Source organism: Lynx rufus, unplaced genomic scaffold (genome assembly GCF_022079265.1).
Source record: "Lynx rufus isolate CCGP_SWC_20201006 ecotype Redwood Valley unplaced genomic scaffold, mLynRuf1.p SCAF_8, whole genome shotgun sequence".
Lineage (NCBI taxonomy): Eukaryota > Metazoa > Chordata > Mammalia > Carnivora > Felidae > Lynx > Lynx rufus.
The window spans coordinates 111,653,828-111,674,866 of record NW_025814896.1 but is presented as its reverse complement, the minus strand read 5'-3'; positions in this window follow the sequence as shown (position 1 = coordinate 111,674,866).

The window sequence follows — 21,039 nt, the reverse complement described above, 5'->3', positions numbered from 1 at the left end:
GTCTGTAACAGTGACCTAAATTATTGTGATAATATAATAGAAGAGCCAAATTACTGTTGGAAGAGTGAATGAAAGGTAAGAAAATAGACATTGAAATAGAGAGAATCTTTCAATTGGCACATCTGTACTTTTCACTGTCTACACTGTAGACTCAATTACAGAGTTACTTGTTTCTTTAAGACAGTGTAAATCCCAACCAAGATTAGAGTTTATGCAGATTTACTATTATTTTTATTTACCAAAAATATGGTTAGAAAAAATACTTTTAAAAAATCTTTAAAATGAGTTACAAAGACCCCTTTGCTTTGTCCCTTGTATGGCTGAATCCCTTTGCCTTAATTTATTCTCACCAGCATCTCATCATATTTCCATCCATTTGCCCCAAATACCAGAGCATCTCACCCTTCCATGTTTTCATGTACAGTGCTTTCCTCTGTATGCACTCCGTGCCATTCACAGCTTCTACGCCTGGCAAACACCTCCACATCCTTCTCCAAAACCTCTCCTGACATCCTTCTTCTCCAGTATAGCAAAGATGACTCTAATACCCACACCATGCTTTATATCTGTCTCTTTTATGGCAATTCTATAGTTTGAATCCGAACACCCTAAGTATGTCCTTAAGTGACCTCATCACATTTTCTTTCAATAGAGACAGATTTCTCAGAAAATCATAGTTAGCAAAACCTTATTTCTTCATAATTCTCATAGTATCTCTGCAAGATAAAAACCACTGAGATCCTATATTTTCTTTAGCAAAGAGAAGTCTCATAAAGGCATTTTATGTTATAACATCTAAAAACAATTTTTAGGTTATTCCTCATGTTAAACAGAGATGATAATGATGCTATCAGTATTTGAGGTTAACTGCAGAACTCACTTTCTTAATGGAAATAGTTCTCTTCATCAATTTAATCACCTACATAGAGTTTTTCCCCATGCCTCCCAAATGCTATCAGCTTTCAGGTAGTGAGTATGTTACCCCCACATGAAATTTAGAAGCATTATAAGCTAGCATGTTGGAAATGTGGAGTTGAGGCAAAAGAAGCCCTTATAAGAAAGAAGTGTTGAAGCATAATAACAACTTATTTACAGGGTGACACAACTCTACTAGTGATGCTTAACTTTGCAAGAGATATGGGGAATTTAAGAAACAAAACAGATGAACATAGGGGAAAGGAATGAAAAATAAAATATGACAAAAACAGAGAGGGAAGTAACCCATAAGAGACTCTTAAAAGCAGAGAATAAACTGAGGGGTTGCTGGAGGGGAGGTGGGTGGGGGGAGGGGGTAAACGGGTGATGGGCATTAAGGAGGATACTTGTTAGGATGAGCACTGGGTGTTATATGTAAATGATGAATCACTAAATTCTACTCCTGAAGCTAATACCACATTATGTGTTAACTAACTTGAATTTAAATAAAATAAAATAAAATAAAATAAAATAAAATAAAATAAAATAAAATAAAATAAAATAAAATAAAATAAAATAAAATGTGAAAAAAAAACATACCAAGAGATTAAAAATAAAAATAATAATCTCCCAAATTATCAGCTTTTATGGAATGGATAATAAAAGCAAAATTAAATAGGGCAAACTCTATAATCCCCAAATTCAGCTAAATAAAGTATTGACAAACTAAAATGAGGGGATCAACACTAAAAATATATTGTTAATAAAAATGTATGAAAGGGAAATTGTCCTGAATAAATTATAGACACTGATCCAGATACCAGAATTACAGAGAGAATTATGTAAAATATATCCCTGGAAGAGAGCAATATGATCAGGTTTGTTAAAACCTATTCAAACTTATTTCACAGACTATTATAAAGTAGAAAATATGATTAAATATGCGACATCATCTCAAAATCCAGTGTTTGAAGCATTAAGCCTAGAAATATTTATATTTCTTTTTTTTAAATAAATTGAACACAAAACTAGATTTGGAGAATAAGAAGCAGAACAAAATAAATAATGCACCATATTTAGTTAATAATCTTTCTATTTTATCTCTGAGCTGAAATCCTGCTCAGGCATGGAAGCAAATTGCTTCAGAGACTCCGAGAAAGGAAATCAAGTTAGTAATGTGGAATTGGACCAAACATAGACTATGATGTCAGAAGGATTTCTTTTTTTCATAATCAATAGGTGATGAAAGACTTATAAAAATCATCCAGAGATTTATTTGATCAAAACCATATGCTACCCAACCAAAGCAGCTTTGTAGTGAAACTAATCAGATTTTGTATGGTCAGTGCTCAAAGCATGCCTTTTTCACCACAGAGGTAATTGCCTTTCAGTTTCCAAAATATGGCATGTTAATGTTATTTTTTAAATATTTGAATTGGTAATACAGTCACATTATTCAATATAAAAGCAGTATAGTGGAAAGTCTTCCTACCGTCACCATCCCTCACCCAGGTACAACTTTCATGAATGTCTGGTATATACTTTCAGAGTTACTTTACAGAGATAAAAGTGAATATGAATATACGATCTTATTTTCTACCTTTTTATACACAAAAAATATTATATTTTCCAGTTTCTCACCTTGTTTCCATTATTAAACACATGTCTTGGTAAGCTTTCCATATCAACAGAATTTTCAGATATATTTGGAATAGATTTTGGAGGAAAAAAGTAGTTTCATGAATTTTCTAATTTCTATCATTTCTCAGGATGCCTTTATTTCTTTCCTGTGTTTTATATTTGTGCTTTCCCCTTATATTCTTGGTAAAGTTAGATTGTGGCTTATCTGTTTTATGATTTGTTGAAATAATACTAATAACATAATTATACATATACATACATACACACATATATATATGTGTATGTATATATGTATACACGTGTTGTGTGTGTGGTTTTGAAGGGAATGCACTATAAAATAATTTTTTTAAATGACTATAATTTCAGTCTTCCTATCCAAGAATAAAGTCCCTATCTTTAAATTTGCCAAACCTTTTTGTCACTTAGTAAAGTTTGTTTCATGAATTTTCTCATTAAATTAAAAAACTTGTTCTCTGAATCTTTGAATAGAAGCGTAAAAGTTGAATGAATATTCTTTTTTAGATCACAATGATCCAAACCACCATTTTTATCCTTTCTTTGTTTTTGCAAAACTTAGTTGTTTAGTGTTTTGGGGACTGCCAGTTTGCCTTCAGAGCCATACTTTGCCTTTTACTAGCTGTGTGACTTAGAGCAAGTTCTTCAATTTCTGTGGACTTCATTTTCCTTATTTTTCATATGAGAATGATATTTTTTAATGTTTATTATTTATTTTTTGAGAGAGAGAGAGAGAGACAGAGCATGAGTGGGGGAGGGGCAGAGAGAGAGGGAGTCATAGAATCCAAAGCAGGCTCCAGGTTCTGAGCTGTCAGCACAGAGTCCGAAGCGGGGCTCGAACTCACAAACTGTGAGATCATGACCTGAGCCCAAGTTGAACACTTAACCAACTGAGCCACCCAGAAGCCCCTGTATTATGAGAATGATTATAATAACAGTACCTACATCATAGTGTTGTTATGGTAATTAACTGAGTAATAGGTATAATGGGCTAGTAATGTTGTCTGGTATAATAAACAAACAAAAAATGATGATGATGATGATGATGATGATGATGATGATGCAGTAACTTGAAATTGATAACCCTGGCAAGTGCAAGGGGTGTGTGTATGTGTGTGTGTGTGTGTGTGTGTGTATTTCAATAAACAACTGCTTACACAAATATAATTTGCTTCCCTATAGTTGTCATGAAACTTGCTTTGGATCACTTATCCCATTGCTCAGGCCAAAGATGAAGAAAGCAACCCTGATTCCTCTTTCTCACATACCCCACAACTCACCAGCAAGTCCTGCAGTTCTTCCTTTAAAATAGACCCCAATTCATGAGGTACCTGGGTGGCTCAGGATGAGTCTTGATTTCTACTCTGTTCATGATCTCACAGTTCATGAGTTCAAGCCCCATAGCAGGCTTCGGGCTGATAGCATGGAGGCTGCTTGGGATTCACTGTCTCCCTCTCTCTCTCTCCTCTTCCCCGATGCGCTTGCTCTCCCTCTCTCTCTCAGATAAATAAATATTTAAAAATAAAACAAAATAAAATAGAACCTTATTCAGACCTCTGTGCGCCTTCCCCACTACTAATGCTGTGTTCCAAACCATCATCTCTGGCATGGTCTGTTTCACCTGTTCCCCACAAACCCTTGCCGCTTCATCTCTTGTCCTTCCATGGTCTGTTCATATGGCAGCCGAAGTGGTCTCTTTAAATTTAAATTACATCACACCGTTCCACACCCAAAACTTTCTAATGACTTTCCATCAAGTAAAATCCAAATCAATTACAATGGTTGAATGAACCTCCATGATATTCCAACAAAGATTTGCCATTTGTCCTCCCTCAACCCAATCCAGCCACGTTGGCTCTCCTGCTATGTCTTGAGCAGTCACATTCATCCCTATGGCAAGGCTTCACACTTGCTATTTTTTAAATCTTGAAATCTATCTCTCTAGATCCAATATGTAGATAGTTTTCTCACTATTCAGATCTTGGCTCAAATGTAAGGTTGCCAGATTAGGAAATAAAAATGCAAGATACCTGGTTAAATTAAAATTTCAGATAAACAATAAATTTGATACTCAAATTATGTCTACAATATTGCATGGGACACACTTATACTGAGAAATTATTTGTCATTTATCAACAATTTAAATTTTGTTGGTCATCTCATATATATATATATATATATATATATATATAGAGAGAGAGAGAGAGAGAGAGAGAGAGAGAGAGGCATTCTTGCAATTAGCTCCTCAAAGAGGTCTTTCCTGTTACCTTGTATTAAGTAGACTCCTCCCTTCCTCTGTCGCTCTCTAATCTTCTGCCCTGTGTTATGTGTCTTTATAGCACTTACCGCTACCTGAAGTGTTATTTACTTGTTTATGATTATGGAGAAATCTTCCTATCTAAAAATGTATCTTGCATGAGGACAGAAGATTTGTCTTTTATTATACCTTACTGCCAATGCCCAGCACATAATAAATGCTAAAATGTATGTATTGAATGGTTAAATGAATGGCACATGGTTACTTTTTAAAATGAGCATGAAATATTTCTGCCTTACATATTTTGAACATAGAATATTCCTAGAGAAATACAACGCTATTTCCATCACAGTCTCAGACAATTTATTTTTTTTTTTAATTTTTTTTTTCAACGTTTATTTATTTTTGGGACAGAGAGAGACAGAGCATGAACGGGGGAGGGGCAGAGAGAGAGGGAGATACAGAATCGGAAACAGGCTCCAGGCTCTGAGCCATCAGCCCAGAGCCTGATGCGGGGCTCGAACTCACGGACCGCGAGATCGTGACCTGGCTGAAGTCTGACGCTTAACCGACTGCGCCACCCAGGCACCCCAGTCTCAGACAATTTAAATATCAATGTGAGACTCTTCTTCCCAAGATACCTTCTCAAACCACAAGAAGAGGTTATTTTTTCCACTTTTATGTTACTCTTATGCAACATCCAGCCTCCTTGCTAGAGAAATAAAAACAAATTGAAATCTAAAGCAGAATATTAACTTATAGATATTAGAGGTCAACAATCTAATTTTATACATAGAGAGACTGAGTCTCAGAAATATAATTTTCCCAAAGCCATGAAGTTAACATATTTGTTTGTAGAGTTTACTACCTATTTTCTCCCCCACTATGTTATAAGCTCCCTGAAAACAGAACCCTGATTATTTGGTTGGCTGATTGCTTACACCACCTCGAAGAGTGCTTAACACATATTGGGTGCTCAACAAATATGTGTGGTTGAATGACGAGTCAATGAAGTGAAATCTGGCTCCTATGGCTTCCAGCCAAGTGGTCCTCCCATAAGATATGACATATTGTTTTATTTAACTATCATGGGCATTCACTGAATTACAGCAATCCTTTTATTTCAAAAAAACTAAAGAAAAAATCTATCATATTATAAATAAAAACCAAGTTGTCAACATTTAATTAAGTCACAATATCTACATATAAAAAAGAGAACCCTATCTTTGGAAAGTGTTAATTGACTCAAACCTCACAAAATGATACATGAGAAATTTAAAGCTTTAAATTTTCTTTAATTTGTACAAGAATAGATTTATGAAATATAACACTCTAAATTATCCATGCTAATGAGTGTCTTTGGAGCATATCAAATAATAACCTGTCTTTGTTGGATTTCAGTGGTCATAAAACTTGTTCTATCTTGTTGAAAGAACAATGACATTACAAAAGTATTTGATAATAGCAAAGGATTTTATGAAAGAAAAACAGAGCAAATATTGTATCTTCAAAGATAAGCCATGTGTCCAGAAGTATAAGTCAAGGGATTTCTGAGTGGACTGCAGACATGAGGGTGACAGAGGAGCCTGGACAAAGCGGTTTACCTAAATGACTATCAGGCCTGATGGATAAATGAATAAAACAGGAAACCAGTAGACTGTATATTATATTTAAAATGGACAGTCTCCACTCACCAGGAAAAAAAAACATGGCTGTAGCATGACCAGATTTTTCTTTTTTCTTTTTTTCCCAAAGAAGCCAAAATCACTGATTTTTTTAAAATGTGAAATCTGGTATTTTATAAATATCATACAGGACAAACAAAATGGGGACAGACTCACTATGAATGTCAGAGACAAAATCAACAGAAAAACAAATTGGAAATTATAGATAACAAAGAGAAAAATAATCAATCACTTTTAAAATCTAATTGACATAAGTGGAAAGATTAGAAAAGTATTACACCCATGAAAAAGAACAAGATGCTATTAGTTTTTTAAAACATGAAAGAACATTTAAAATGAGGGGTGTCTGGGTGGCTCAGTCAGTTAAGTGTCATAGTCTTGATCTTGGCTTAGGTCATGATCTCACAGTGAGATTGAGCCCTGCATTGGGAACCTGCTTGTGATTCTCTCTCCCTCTCTGCCCTTCCCCCCATCTCAAAATAAATTAACATTTAAAAAATAAAAATAAAATGAGAAATAGTCAAAAATACAAATTAATCATATGGAAAAAATCAGTTAAATAAATGGAATATGAAGTCAAAATAATCTTTCAGACATTATAATAAAAAGGCAATAGGAGAAAAGATAAAAAAGAATTAGAAGATCATTTAAGTCTTTCCTCTGTATGATAGGAATTTTAGGAAAAGAAAAATGTGAAAATGGAAGGAAAGATACTGTCATATCAGTAATACAGGATAATTTCCCAAAACTGTTGGATATGGGTTTCCAGTTTGAAAAAACCCAACAAGTGCCCAAGAGAATAAATTTTAAAAGATCCACATATCATTGTGAAATTTCAGAAGATAAGGAATAGAGAGACAATCCCAAGATCTTCAAGTGAACTTCAGTAGCTTTTCAATGCAGAACCACAAGTCATAAACAGTGAAATAAGTATCAAAATGATGTCAGGTTTTTCAGTTGTAATCCCAGATTCTAAAATGCCTTCAATCCTTCAAAATTCTGAGGGACACTGATTTTCAGTCTATAATTCTAAACCAAGTCTATAATTCTAAACCAACTCAAAATAGCGTGGTTGTAAAATAGTCATTTTCTCACAAAGATTTTAAAATTTACCTTTTATGCTACTTTAAATCAAGAAAGAAGAATATTTATGAGCCAAGAAACAGGAGATCCAACAAAGAAAACAGCAAGTAGAATTACCAAGACCATAGGTGTCTTAGTTGTTCAGTTCAGATGGCAGAGGAGAAGAAAAGTTATGGGGAGAGGAAGGTCTAAGGTGTAGATGTGAAGAATGCAGAGTTTAGGTTTTACTAAGGTTAAGTTTTACTAGGGTAGAGGTTTTGTTTTGCAGGACAGCTAACGAGAGAGGGAGGGAAGGAAAGAGACAGAGAAAAGAAATGAGGCTTGGGTTTAATTACAAGGAAGTTATGATAATTATAAGCCATGGAAAGATGCTAAGCAGGGACAGAAGTGAAGACCAGAAGTTGGCATAGAAGGCAAATTTTAAGACTTTGCATATAGAATCCTCAACTCTCTGCTAGATATCAGATTAATTCTGTCATCCCATTAGCATATCTACTTGAGTACTCTGCAGTTATCTTAAACATTTCCAAAAAAGAAACATTTCCCCATTCTTCTCTTATAAACCCTCTTTCCAATAATGGTTTGTAATCCAAAAGAATCCTAGAAGCCCTTCAACTAAAACATACTAAACATACTATAAACATCTTTCAGGGTATTGCCTTAGTTAAGGTTTTCAACAATTATTTACCAATCTCTTACAACTTACCTTTGCCCCTTATTCCTAATTTCTCACTCTTTCAGTATATGCTCTACATTGATTTTACTATTCCCCAATAAAAACCCTTTGGTAGTTTTTTTGTTCCTATAGAATAATGTTCATCCTATCTAGCAGGATATTTAAACAGAATTTCAATATATCTATCTATTTCAATCTATCTTTGAAGCTTCAACTCCTGTTGTTCCAGTCACCCTAAAAGAATGGACATCTCTTAATATATTCTTTCTCAGCACCATTTCTAACAAAAATACCCCAAAACTGAATGGGATTGAGAAAATGATTTGCAAAAAGATTCCTCCACTCTTAGCTATGAAGGGCCAGTTCTCATGATTTATGTATTAAATCATTGAACTAAAGGTTATTTGAACAGTGTCAACATATATATTCTTCACAGCAACTCTGGATTTGGGGATTATTATTGTCATTTTACAGATGAAGAAAACTATCCTCATGAAAGTTAACCAGTTTGATCAGGATAAAACAATAAATGATACAGAGGCCATGTTAACCAAAATCCTATGTAAATTAAAAGCTCATGTTTCACAGATGGCATGATCTTATATATAGACAATCCTAAGGAATCTACTAATAAATGAGTTCAGTAATGTTGCAGTATAAGTCAAATCCAAAAATCAATCGTATTCCTATACACTAATAATAAACAATTCACAAATGAAATTCAGAAAACAATTCCATTTAAAGTGGTATCAAAAAGAATAAAATATTTAAGAATAAATTTAACAGAAAATGTATAAAACTTATACACTAGAAACTAAAAAACATTACTGAAATAAAGATGATCTAAATAAATAAATGGAAAGATATCCCATGTTCATGAAAAGACAGCATTATTAAAATGGCAATACTCGTCAAACTTGTCTACAGAGTCAGTGCAATCCCTATAAAACTCCTAGCTGCTTTATTTGCAGAAACTGAGAAGGTTATAGTAAAATCCATATGAAAATGCAATGACTCTTAATAGCCAAATTTTTTTTCTTAAGAAAGAACAAAGTTGGAGGACTCACACTTCAAGGTTTCAAAACTTACTACAAAATTGTCATAATGAAGGCAGTGTAGTACTGGTATAAGGCCAACTATATAGACCAATGAAATAGAATTGAGTATGCAAATAAATCCTCACATTTATAGCCAGTTGGTTTTCAACAAGGATGCCTAGACAATTCTATGGGGAAATAATAGTCTTTTCAACACATGGAACTGATACACTGGCCACATGCAAAAGAATGAATAACTCCTACCTCACATATGTACAAAAATTAACTCAAAATGCATCAAAGAGTAAACATAGGAGCTGAAACTGTAAAAAATCTCAGAAGAAAACATGCAAAATCTTTATAGTTTCTTAGTATGACACCAAAAGCACAAACAACAGAAGAAATATAAATTGGGTTTCATCAAAATTAAAATATTTTGTACTTCAGAGGACACAAGTGAAAAAATTAAAAGATAATTCACAGAATTCAAGAGAATATTTGCAAATCATATATCTGATTGTGGATGTATATTCAGAATATGTAACTAACTCTTGCAACTCAATAATAAAAAGACAGATAACTCAATTTAAAAATTAGCAAAGGATTTGAATAGACATTTTCCAAAGATTTACAAATGGCCAATAAGCACATGAAGAGATGTTCAATGTCATTAATCATTAGAGAAATACAAATAAGAGCCATAATGAAGTACCATTTCACATCTGCTAAGATGGCTATAATTTTAAAAAAATATAGAAAATAACAGGTTTCCACTGGATGCGAAGAAATTGGAACCTGCATACATTGGTGGTAATGTAAAATAGTATGGTTGCCTTGGAAAATAGTTTGACAATTCCTCAGAAATTTAACCATAGAGTGACCATATGGCCCAGCAATTCCACTCCAAGATATATACCAAAGAGAATCAAAAATATATTCACACAAAAACTTGTACATGATGTTTATAACAAGATTTTTCATATGGCAAAAAGGTAAAAACAACCCAATGTCCATCAATAAATGAATGAATACACAAAATGTGGTATTCTCACTTAATTGAATCTTACTTACTTATTGAAGGGAACAAAATATTGATAATGCTACAACATGGATGACCCATGAAAACATTATACTAAGTGAAAGAAGCCAGACACAAGAAGGCCACATAATATATGATCCCATTCATACAAGATGTCCAGAATAGCAAATCCATAGAAATTAAAAAAGGGGAGTGACTGCCAGAGACTTTGAAGATGGGTGATGAAGAATGCAGAATGATTTGTAATGTGAAGGAAGTTCCTTTGTAGGGTGATAAAAATGTTCTGGAATTAGATAATGATAATAGTTGCAAATATTTGTGAATATACTCAAAATCACTGAATTTTATCTTTCAAGAGAGTTGAATTTTATCATATATAAATTAAATCTCAGATTGAAAAAAAAATAGCTCATTTGCTTCAGGGTGTAAACATCATCTTTGTTCTGCCAACGAACCAAATTAACTAAGATTTTGTTGGAGATTTTTAAGGGGGCATGAATCTGGAAAATAAAATAGTTTTTAGCATCTGACTTTAATAAAAACAAACAAAAAACTGACCTCTTCCTTCAGAGCTCAGAAGTACACCCAGAATGGGGCACTAGGAAATAGGATAGGTGTTTTGTATAGTTGGGCTATAGGATACATATGGGGAGTGGTAGGCAGTGCTTGGGAAAGTACAGACAAGTGAATGAAAGGTTAAAGGGCCTTTCATGAAAGGATGAAGCAATTTAGAATTTTTTTTTTTTTTTAGAAAGAGGAAGAAAGAGAGAAAGAGTAGGGAGAGGGGCAGAGGGAGAAAGAGAAAGAATCTTAAGCAGGCTCCATACTCAGCACAGAGTCTGACCTGGGACTCAATCCCAGAAAGCTGGGATCATGACCTGAGCTGAAATCAGGAGTCAGATGCTCAAGCAACTGAGTCACTCAGGCAACCCAATTTAGACTCTTTAATACAGAACAAGTAGTTTCAAAAATTAGCATTATTTAAGAATCACCTGAGAAACTTTTGAAAATATTCCACTTCCCTCAGTACTATCACTTCAGAGCTGCTGATTCTATCCATCTCAAAGGGGCTAGAAATATGTAGTCAAAATCCCCCCAAATGATTCTAACAGTAGGCAGGTTTCAGAAATGCTTTAATAGGCCATGGCTACTTTGAGAGTGCTGATAAGGAAGGACAGGGTTCTAAATGAAAGCAGTGGCAATGAAGTGTAAAGGAAGGGAAGGATGAGAGGACACTTAGGCCTAGTAAAATTCATTCCACACATTCATTTTTTTCTACATATTTTTATGAAGTATCCATTCTCTATGAGACACAGGATCTAAAACATTAAAATCAGTCCTCATTGGGGCACCTGGGTGGCTCAGTCGGTTGAGTGTTCAACTCTTGATTTTGGCTCAGGTCCTGATCCCAGGGTTGTGGGATTGAGCCCCATGTTGGGCTCCAGGCTCAGCATGGAGCCTGCTTAAGATTCTCTCCCTCTCTCTCTCTGTCTCACCCTCCCTCTTTCTCTCCCTCTCCCCTCTTCACGCACTCTCTCTCTCTAAAATAAGAAATATATATATCCTCATGGAGACTTTATTCTATTTGAAAAAATAAAGTATGTATGGAAGAATAAGAATTTAAGTGATAACTGTAAACTTTATAGCAAGACTGACTGGATAAGTGGCCCACGTTTGCCTCATTCATTAAGGAATAAAATAATAATATCAGGAAACCTTTATGTGTCAGGTGAGGACTTTACACATTCATTCTTTCATTCCTCACATGTGTGGAACCATATCTGTGTTTTAGAAATATGGACCTGTGTCAAAGGGGGGCTGGTAGGCTGCCTCTTGTGCTACAGTAGGTGTGGGGTGGGGAGATGTGGGGAGAGGCAGGGGAGAGCCAGGACTTGGACCAAACAGTTGACTCCAGAAAGAGGCTATGATGAAGTCAATGTTATACTCAGCCAAAATCTCATTTGTACTGGAATAGCCTACCCCTGAATTCCATTTCTAGGATCTTCAATATGTATTCTAGAGAAGACAAGCTTCACAGGAGTCTCCAGATGAGTGGCACAAGGGCCATGAATCTCTGAAATAGTAAGGAAATTTTTCAGGTGTATGCTTACTTACATTCTTTTTGGAGAGAGAATTCTTAACACCAGTAAAATGAGTTCATGTAAAAAAAAAAAAACAGAAAAAGTTAAAATATCTCTTCTGACACCCATTTAACTCATTTTGTCACATGTCTAATGAAATTTGTGGGAGAAAGCTTCCTGTGCAGGCATGCATGGTGACAAAGATTGTCACCAATGATTTAGAGTGGAAGCCTCTCCTCCTTTTCTCCTGCCTGCCTTCTCTCTTTTTTTTTTTAATGTTTTAATGTTTGTTTATTTTTGAGAGAGAAACAGAGCACGAATAGGCAAAGGGCAGAGAGAGTGGGAGACACAGGCTCCAGGCTCTGAGCTGTCAGCCCAGAGCCTGACATTGGTCTTGAACCCACGAACCTTGAGATCATGACCTGAGCCAAAGTCAGATGCTTAACGGACTGAGCCACCCAGGTACCCCCTTCCTCCTCTTTTACAACCACATTACTGAGTACCAATCAACCAGACTGCCTCCAACTTCATGTCTACAGCTGGGTCCTCCCAATACAGGGGGAAATCATGGATCTGTTCCTTCACCATGTCACTAAAGTTTTACCTGTCTCTGAACATATTATAAAATTTCATTCATTCATTAATCTATTAAATGTGTCTGAATGTGACTTCTCTGACACCATTGGCTCACATCATCCCCACTTGTTTTGCTTTCAGGCACAGTTCCTGTTGACATCAAAAACAGCCCACCTGGGTGGCTTAATTGGTTAAGTGTCAGACTCAGTCTCAGTTCAGGTCTTGATCTCAGGGTCGGGTGTGAAGTCTACTTAAAAAGAAAAGAAAAAGGGCTCTTCCCTTGAGTGAGGGAGGGGTTGACGGTTGAGGAGGCAGCATTAGTTGGTCCTTGGATTTCTCAGTGGTGTTGGCTTTTCCCAGGAGAGGTATGTTCCTTCTGATAGTAGCCCAGTCTAACAAGGCAAAGTTCTAATTTCAGAACATTGCCCAGTTAAGTTTAATTTTTAAAGAGATTTTTGCAGTGTTTATTCAAAAGTAGCATCTCTTATTGCTCTATATCTTGAGTGTTGAAAGGAAGAGAAAGGCATTTTGAAGGCAGGCCTGGTATTTACAGCTTGTTTTTAAAAAATGTAGTTCCTAGGCCACCTGTATTAGAATCACCAAAGATGCTTGTTGAAAATTGCAGATTCCTGGACCCCATACAAGTGTTCTGAACTAGACCTTCCATAAAATCTGTTAGCAACCACATCAGGTGATTCTTATGCAATTGGAAGGTAACTTCGATGTCTGGGACACTCTGAAGCTAGATTTTGTCATAGTGAAGTACTAAAATCATGAGACTCCATATCAGATTGCTAAAGATTGTTCAGTCACACTGCTGCTTCCCCTAAACTCCTACACAACCTTCAGGGCAGAGGAAATGATGCAGACAGGAGGCAGGTGCTGAGGTAGTCCCCTGTCGCAACATGGCTTTCAGAGTCACTAAGTTCCACTTTGGAGCAGAAGACCTCCAGCTTGTACTTTCTCACTCTCTTGGCTTCCTTGCAGCAGGTTTGGCCATATAAGCTTTTCAAACCAAGAGGCTCCATTCAAGTCAATATTATTTCAAGAGTTGACAGAAAAGCAAAATAGAAACAAAAACAAGCAAACAAATGATTTCAGTGGCATAGAGATGAAAGAAAGAACTGTTTGTAAATTGTCCTCCTTGTACCATTTCAATCCTTATTACTTACCTGGGACTGAATACAAAAAATGAAAGCAAGGAAGAGAGAAGCAGCTACTAAAACTCAACAATTTTGGTAGTTACATAACGTGGAAGTGCCCTCTTCTGTCTTCCCCAACTGCCAAATATTACTTTGATCTCCTTAGTCTTCAGTGAGTTCCTGAAATGTTCTTCTAAGTCAGTTTTTTTTGGTCCTCTCTCAGACTTAACCTCCTGCTTACTTCCAGATGCCCTCATATCTTGCTTAACTCCAGAACCACCTGCAATCTCCCTTTTAATAACACATCTCAATGTGCACAATTTTCTACAAAGCTAGCCCCAGTTCCTCCAATGCACAAGTGTCTCTGAGTCCTCCTTTGTTCTGGACTCTTCTGCAACAGTTAAGGAGGGAACGAAAGGGCCATTTTGTGAACAGAATAGTGCCAATCAAGGGCAAGCGAGATGGAAGAGAGTGCTTACTTTTCTCTAACTTGCTTTGATAGAGCCCTCCAGAGCTGCCTGTGTTACAGTCACAAGCTTCTTAATAGTAACCAAACAAAAAAAAATAGTTAACTTCTGGGGTCACCATGTGGCTCCGTGGGTTAAGCGTCAGACTCTTGATTTTGGCTCAGGTCATGATCTCACGGTTCAGGGGCTCGAGCCCCACATCAGGCTCCACACTGACAGTGAGGAACCTGCTTGGAATTCTCTCTCCCTCTCTCTCTCTGCCCTTTTCCCGCTCTTTCTCACTCTCTCTCAAAATAAATAAATAAATAAACTTTTTTAAAAATATGGTTAACTTCTGCATGTGTGTTCACCATGTAGCCAGCATTTAATTGACTGCTCTAAACGCAGTATGTCATTTAATCCTCTCAACAATCCAGGGAGTTGGACTCCAGTATTATCCCCATTTCAGAGATAAGAAAACTGAGGGTCAGAAGAGTTAAGAATGATCTATAAAGGTCATACAGATATTAACTGATAAAGCCTCGATTCAAATTCAGTACTGTTTGAGTCCATAGTGAACACACATTAACAGGATTAGGTCTATAGTTTTGCCTGCAAATAACAAAAAAACCTTAGATGAGGTAACTATTTCAAATAACAAGAAGATTGAAGTTATAGGTTTTCAAGGTTAGTTAAATAATGAGGCCTCCAGTGTCAGGGCTCTGGGTTATAGTCTCTGAGATATTTTTACCTTTCTCTTCATGAACATAGGATGGCTGCCATGGTACCAAACATCATCTCTTCATTTGACAACACGCAAAGGCAGAAAAGAAATGGGAAGGTATCTCTTCCTACTTGTGTCTATTTTTATCAGAAAGAAAAATCTTTCCCAGAATTCCCCAGCAAACACTTTCTTCTAAGTCATGAGTCAGAACTGGGTCATATGCCCCATTCCCACCCCTTAATCACTCATGGGCAAAGGACTACCCTGCCTTGGTTAGTCTAACCATGATTCAGCCCATGGAACCCAAGAAGGGATCCACCTACCCTGAGTACATTGCCACTCACCTGAATTACTGAACAAAATCAGAATCTGTTAATAGGGAAGGGCAGGATAAATGCCTGTTGCTTAAATAACCAACAGTGTCTCCTATGCATTACCTTTCAATTTGGTGCTTCATCTCTCCTGGATTCATCAGGATTTCCTTCACCTATCCAGATTGCTAGTCTCCAATGCCAATATGAAAATACACCGCAGATTCTGCACTTTTGTCACCAATAAGGAGAAAAAATTACTAAGTATGAAAAATTTAGTGTATTTGAATCAGGTAGAAAATATGTGACTCAAGTGATAAATATATGACTATTATTCTCAAATAATTATAATGTAGGGCTAAAAACAAGTCAAGTTACCTTCCAATTTATAATGTTTTCACTCTATTTCACACAACCCCCTTCTGATGCTCTTTACAGATGTATTATAGATCTTTATTTTCTCTTAAAAACTTCCTTCTCCAAATTTCTTCATGGTCCATCTATTTTTGTGTCACAATAATTATTTATGGATGAGAGAGAGGTTCTAATTTTTTCTCTGTGTTTTCTAAACTCTTCAAATACTTCCACACACACAAAAAATGTGTTATTTTTCTGTTATTTTCCAAATTGGTCAAATATTGTCACAAAATGTAAATCTATCTGCGTAATTGGGAGTTTATGTAATTGGGTAATTCATCACATTGAGGCATTCTGATTCTAAAAGTTGGATAATTGGAACCTTCTCAATAAAGAGGTTCTTTTATGTATGAGTATTTTTTTTTTGTCTTTTTGTTTTTGTTATGTGTATAACAAATCTCTTGGCCCTGTTGGAAACATTAGGGCAGAGAAGCCCATCTCTCATCTCTCACAGTCCTGGCCCATACATGTCACTGCAACCACATTTATTTCCTTGCTGCTCCTGGAATTTGGTTCTTTCTTAACCCCAAGTTAAGTTGTTCTGACTCCACTAATCCCCCTTCCTGATTTACTTTAAGGCATATGTTAAAATTTATGTTTTATAGGAATTTACCTTTTTTTATAGTACACTATACTTTATTGATGGTACATGACAAAGTAGGGTTCCCCGAGCCCTCCCCTTGCTGTGGAGGTTGGGAGATTCTCAGTGTGTTGGAGGATGAGCTGGGGTAAGGACTCCCCGGAAGCTGAGGGCCTCTCTCTTTCTCTTGTTCTCAGCCCTCAGCTGGTCCCGGGGTCTCTGACTCCTTGGAGGCCATGTTAACCCATAAGGTCCACAACCTAGTTTCTATAGCCAAATTCATTGTTATACCAGGAAATGAGCTTGACAGAGTGTCCATTGAGAGCAGTGCCAACCCTAGCATCGAAATGGAAGAGTGGGTGTTCCTGTTAAAGTCATGGGAGACAAACTAGTGTAGCCAAGATGCCCTTAAGAGGACCCTCCAATTCCTGTTTCACCACCTTCTTGATGTCATCATATTTGGCAGCTGTCTTCAGGAAGTAGGTCAGATCCATGATGGACACATTGGAGGTGGGGACACAGAAGGCCATGCAGATGAGCTTCCTATTTAGCTCAGAGATGGCCTTGCCTATAGCCTTGGCAGCACCAGTAGAAGCCAGAATGATGTTCTAGGCAGCCCCTTGGCCATTACACCACAGCTTCCCAGAGAGGCCTCTCTGACCTTCTTGGTATCAGTGATGGCATGGACTGGAGTCATGAATTTCTCCATGATGCCAAGTTGTCATGGATGACCTTGGCTAAAGTAGCCAAGCAGTTGGTGTGCAGGAGGCATTGCTGAAAATCTTGAGGGAGTTGTCATACTTCTCATGGTTCACACCCATCACAAACATGGAGGCATCATCAGAAGGTGAAGAGATGATGACCCTCTTGGTCCCACCTTTCAAGTGAGCCCAGCCTTCTCCAGGGTAGTGAAGACCCCAGTGGACTCCACAACATACTCAGCACCAGCATCACTCCATTTGATGTTGGCAGGATCTTGCTCCTGGAAGGTGGAGATAGCGTTTCCATTGATGGCAAGTGTCCCATTCTCACCCTTGACTGACCCATGGAATTTTCTGTGGCAAAATCATACTGCAGCATATAGACCATGTACCTGAGGTCATTGAAGGGGTCATCGATGGCAACAATATCCACTTGGCCAGAGTTAAAAGCAGACTTGGTAATCAGGTGCCCAATATGACAAATCCTTTTACTCCAACCTTCATCATCATGTCTCAGGGATGTGGCTGGCACTACACCAGAAGATACAGCTGTCTGTCAAGCAAGGAGGAACAAAGAACCAGAAATTTACCTATTTTTTTGAAAAGTATCTCCCATTCCAAAGCATTCTTTCTACCTTATAATCCACCAAATCGTATTTTCAGCTTAAAAAGAATAGTAAAAGTGACCTTGACAACCTCTTCCATTTTATACACTAGGAACTTTGGACCTGAGTGGAATAACATTGTTCATGGTCATGCAACTCCTCATTGCTTTGAGAGGGATTTTGCTCCCTCAAACCAGATAAGAATGGGGATAGGAGAAGGGCATGGAAAATTACTGGGGGCAACAGTGAGAAGGGAGAGTAGTAGTCTTAACTAGAGAGTCTGGGAGTGCAAGAATGGGTGTCTGGGGTGAAGAGTCCATTTAGGGACTGATGACACTTGGGTAGCATGTTTACTTCCCTTGAGTATAGACCATCTTCTCACCAACCTGTGGATAATTTGTCTCCAGATAGCACTCAGCACTTTAAACCACCACTATCCCAATTCAGTGCTGCTGGATAGTCCATTACTAAACCCTGCAGGGTAAGCAATTTTGTTTCCTGCCAAACTCACTCATCTCAAGAAAAATAAAGCTATGTAGGAGATTCCATTACTTCTTGTCTCTTCTGGAGGCAAGTGACTGAAACTCTTATTTCAGTTGTATATTAAGCAATCAGGTTCAGGTAACCAAATATGCTGCCAGGACTCTCACTCACCATCTCTTATCTGTTCCTGCACATCAACCTCATTATCTCATGTTGATGATGAACTTGGTAAGAACCTCATTGCTTCACCCGCAGTGGAGAACTGACCTCTACTTTCTTTACTTCCTTTGTCAAAAATCCCCAGACATAGAATTAATCAGAAGCACATTCCTCAACGTGGGGAAAAAAAAAAAACTCCAAAAGAACCCAGGGACAACCTGGAGTATGCAAGACCTCAGCAGCTGCCATTCTACTCCTGGAGACCATCTAAGTAGGATAGCAGATGTGGTGCTGAGCAAATGAAAAATGAATTGTCCACAGGAGGCTTGCATTCAGGAGACAATGAGGACAGGTCCCATTCAGCAACTATTTCTTTAATCTCATTACGATTCTCTTTCAGGGTTTTAAAAATATTTAAGTAGATACTGGATTACATTAACCAAATAATTGATAACAAATCTGATATAGAGAATCAAATATAACAAATGTAAAATTAAAGCAATAAAGATCAGTTACTTAAAAGTATCTTTTCATCTCAGCACAGACATATTGTTTTGATTAAAGTTGTGACATTTAGTGGAAAATGAACTTTGGATTCCTATAGCATGTCAAAAGTAACTTAACTAAATGTATTCAATTATTTTTATATTAATTGCATATAGATTAGGTGCATTTGACATAACCTTCTAATATTTTGAATATGGGTGTACACTACACAATTTATCATTATAAATTTATAGAATTTATTTTTGCAAGTATTAGCCCAACTCAAAAGAAAACTTAATAATAAATCACAGTGAGTCCTAAAGGTAGTGGCAGCTCCAGCCTTGAGCGGTTTGAAATTTTCCTGACTGGTTTGGACTCTGCTTGATACAGAAATAAATTTCCCTCCCTCTTCCACGCCATGCTGATCTCTATATTTCCCATTTGTTTAATGTTTACTTAGACATATCTAAAATTTTACGTATCTTTATACTGAAACTTAAACAGAAATGTCTATTTCTTTTTACAGTAATAGATCATACACTATTGGCTAAGGTTCTCAGTAACTGAAAACAGTATCAAATATAGCTGGTTTAAGCAGAAAGGGATTTATTAGAGAACATTAAGTACCATACAGAGTTTCTGGCAAAGCCAGAGACAAATTTGCATTATAGGCAATCCAAAATAAAAGGAGCCAGGAGAAAGGCTCATCTACACCACAGACTATTCTAGCAGAAAACCTACTCCTGAGACTACACAATTGGGCAGCCAGAGCACTGGGACTCGACACCTGGTACTATACCAGAGCTGCCCCAGAAGAGCCAAATGTCCCAGCATCCCTTATTAGAGATCAGACCTTTCCACATACAGCTGTGTCTCACCTTGTTCTTCCTTATCTCGTGTCAGCCCAGGAGAACCTTGGCCACATCAGGCACCCAAGATTCACATGATCTTGGGAAATACAGTTTCTTCCTTCAGTCTCATAAGTGCACAGAGTCATGCTAAACACAAAAGTTAGAATAGACCTTGAACAGCCAACCCTAAATATCTGCCTCAAATTCTGTTCAGTTCCTTGACAATTTTCTCTTTCTACTTAACAGCCTAATGTTTTTCTAAGTCAGTACACATGGAGCTATGTTATGGTTAATTTTAGGTGTCAACTTGGGTAGACTATAATACCCAGCTGTTTAATCAAACACTAAACAGGGTGTTGCTGTGAAGGTATTTTGTAGATGTGTTAACATCAACAATCAGTTGACTTTAAGTAAATGCAATTACTCTTGAATTTGTGGGTGGAGTTCATCCGATCAGTTGAAGACTTTAGACCAAAAATGACAAAACATCTATCATAACAAATAAAGCTCAGATGCACAACACAATAAATGTTTATTTCTTGATGATGTAAATCTGGCATGGGTGGGGCCAGTCTTCCTCTGTATTGTAACTATGCCATCTGGGACACAGGCCCTCCAAGGCCCACATAGCAGAGGAAGAGAAGGATGGGAGAAGTCACACCTCTCCCAACTGCATCCACATATCTTCCCTTTTGCTTATATTCATACACCAGAAATAGTCATGTGGTCTCAAGCTAATTGCAAGGATGTTTGGGTTATGTAGACAAGGCCATGACTATTTGAGAACACTAACAGATTCAGCCATAAAACCTTCTACTGCAGAAGCACATTTAATTAAACCATGTTAAATGCATGTTTCTTTAAAAAAAGATATATTGTTGGGGTGCCTGGGTGGCTCAGTTGGTTAAGCTTCTGACTTCAGTTCAGGTCATGATCTCACGGTTCCTGGGTTCATGCCCTGTGTCAGGCTCTGTGCTGATAGCTCAGAGCCTGGAGCCTGCTTCAGATTGTGTGTCTCCTCTCTCTGCCCCTCCCTCTCTCCCTCCCTCTCTCTCTCTCTCTCTCAAAGACAAATAAACATTAAAAAAAATTTTTTTTAATATACTGTTAACAGGAAGGGATGAAGGGG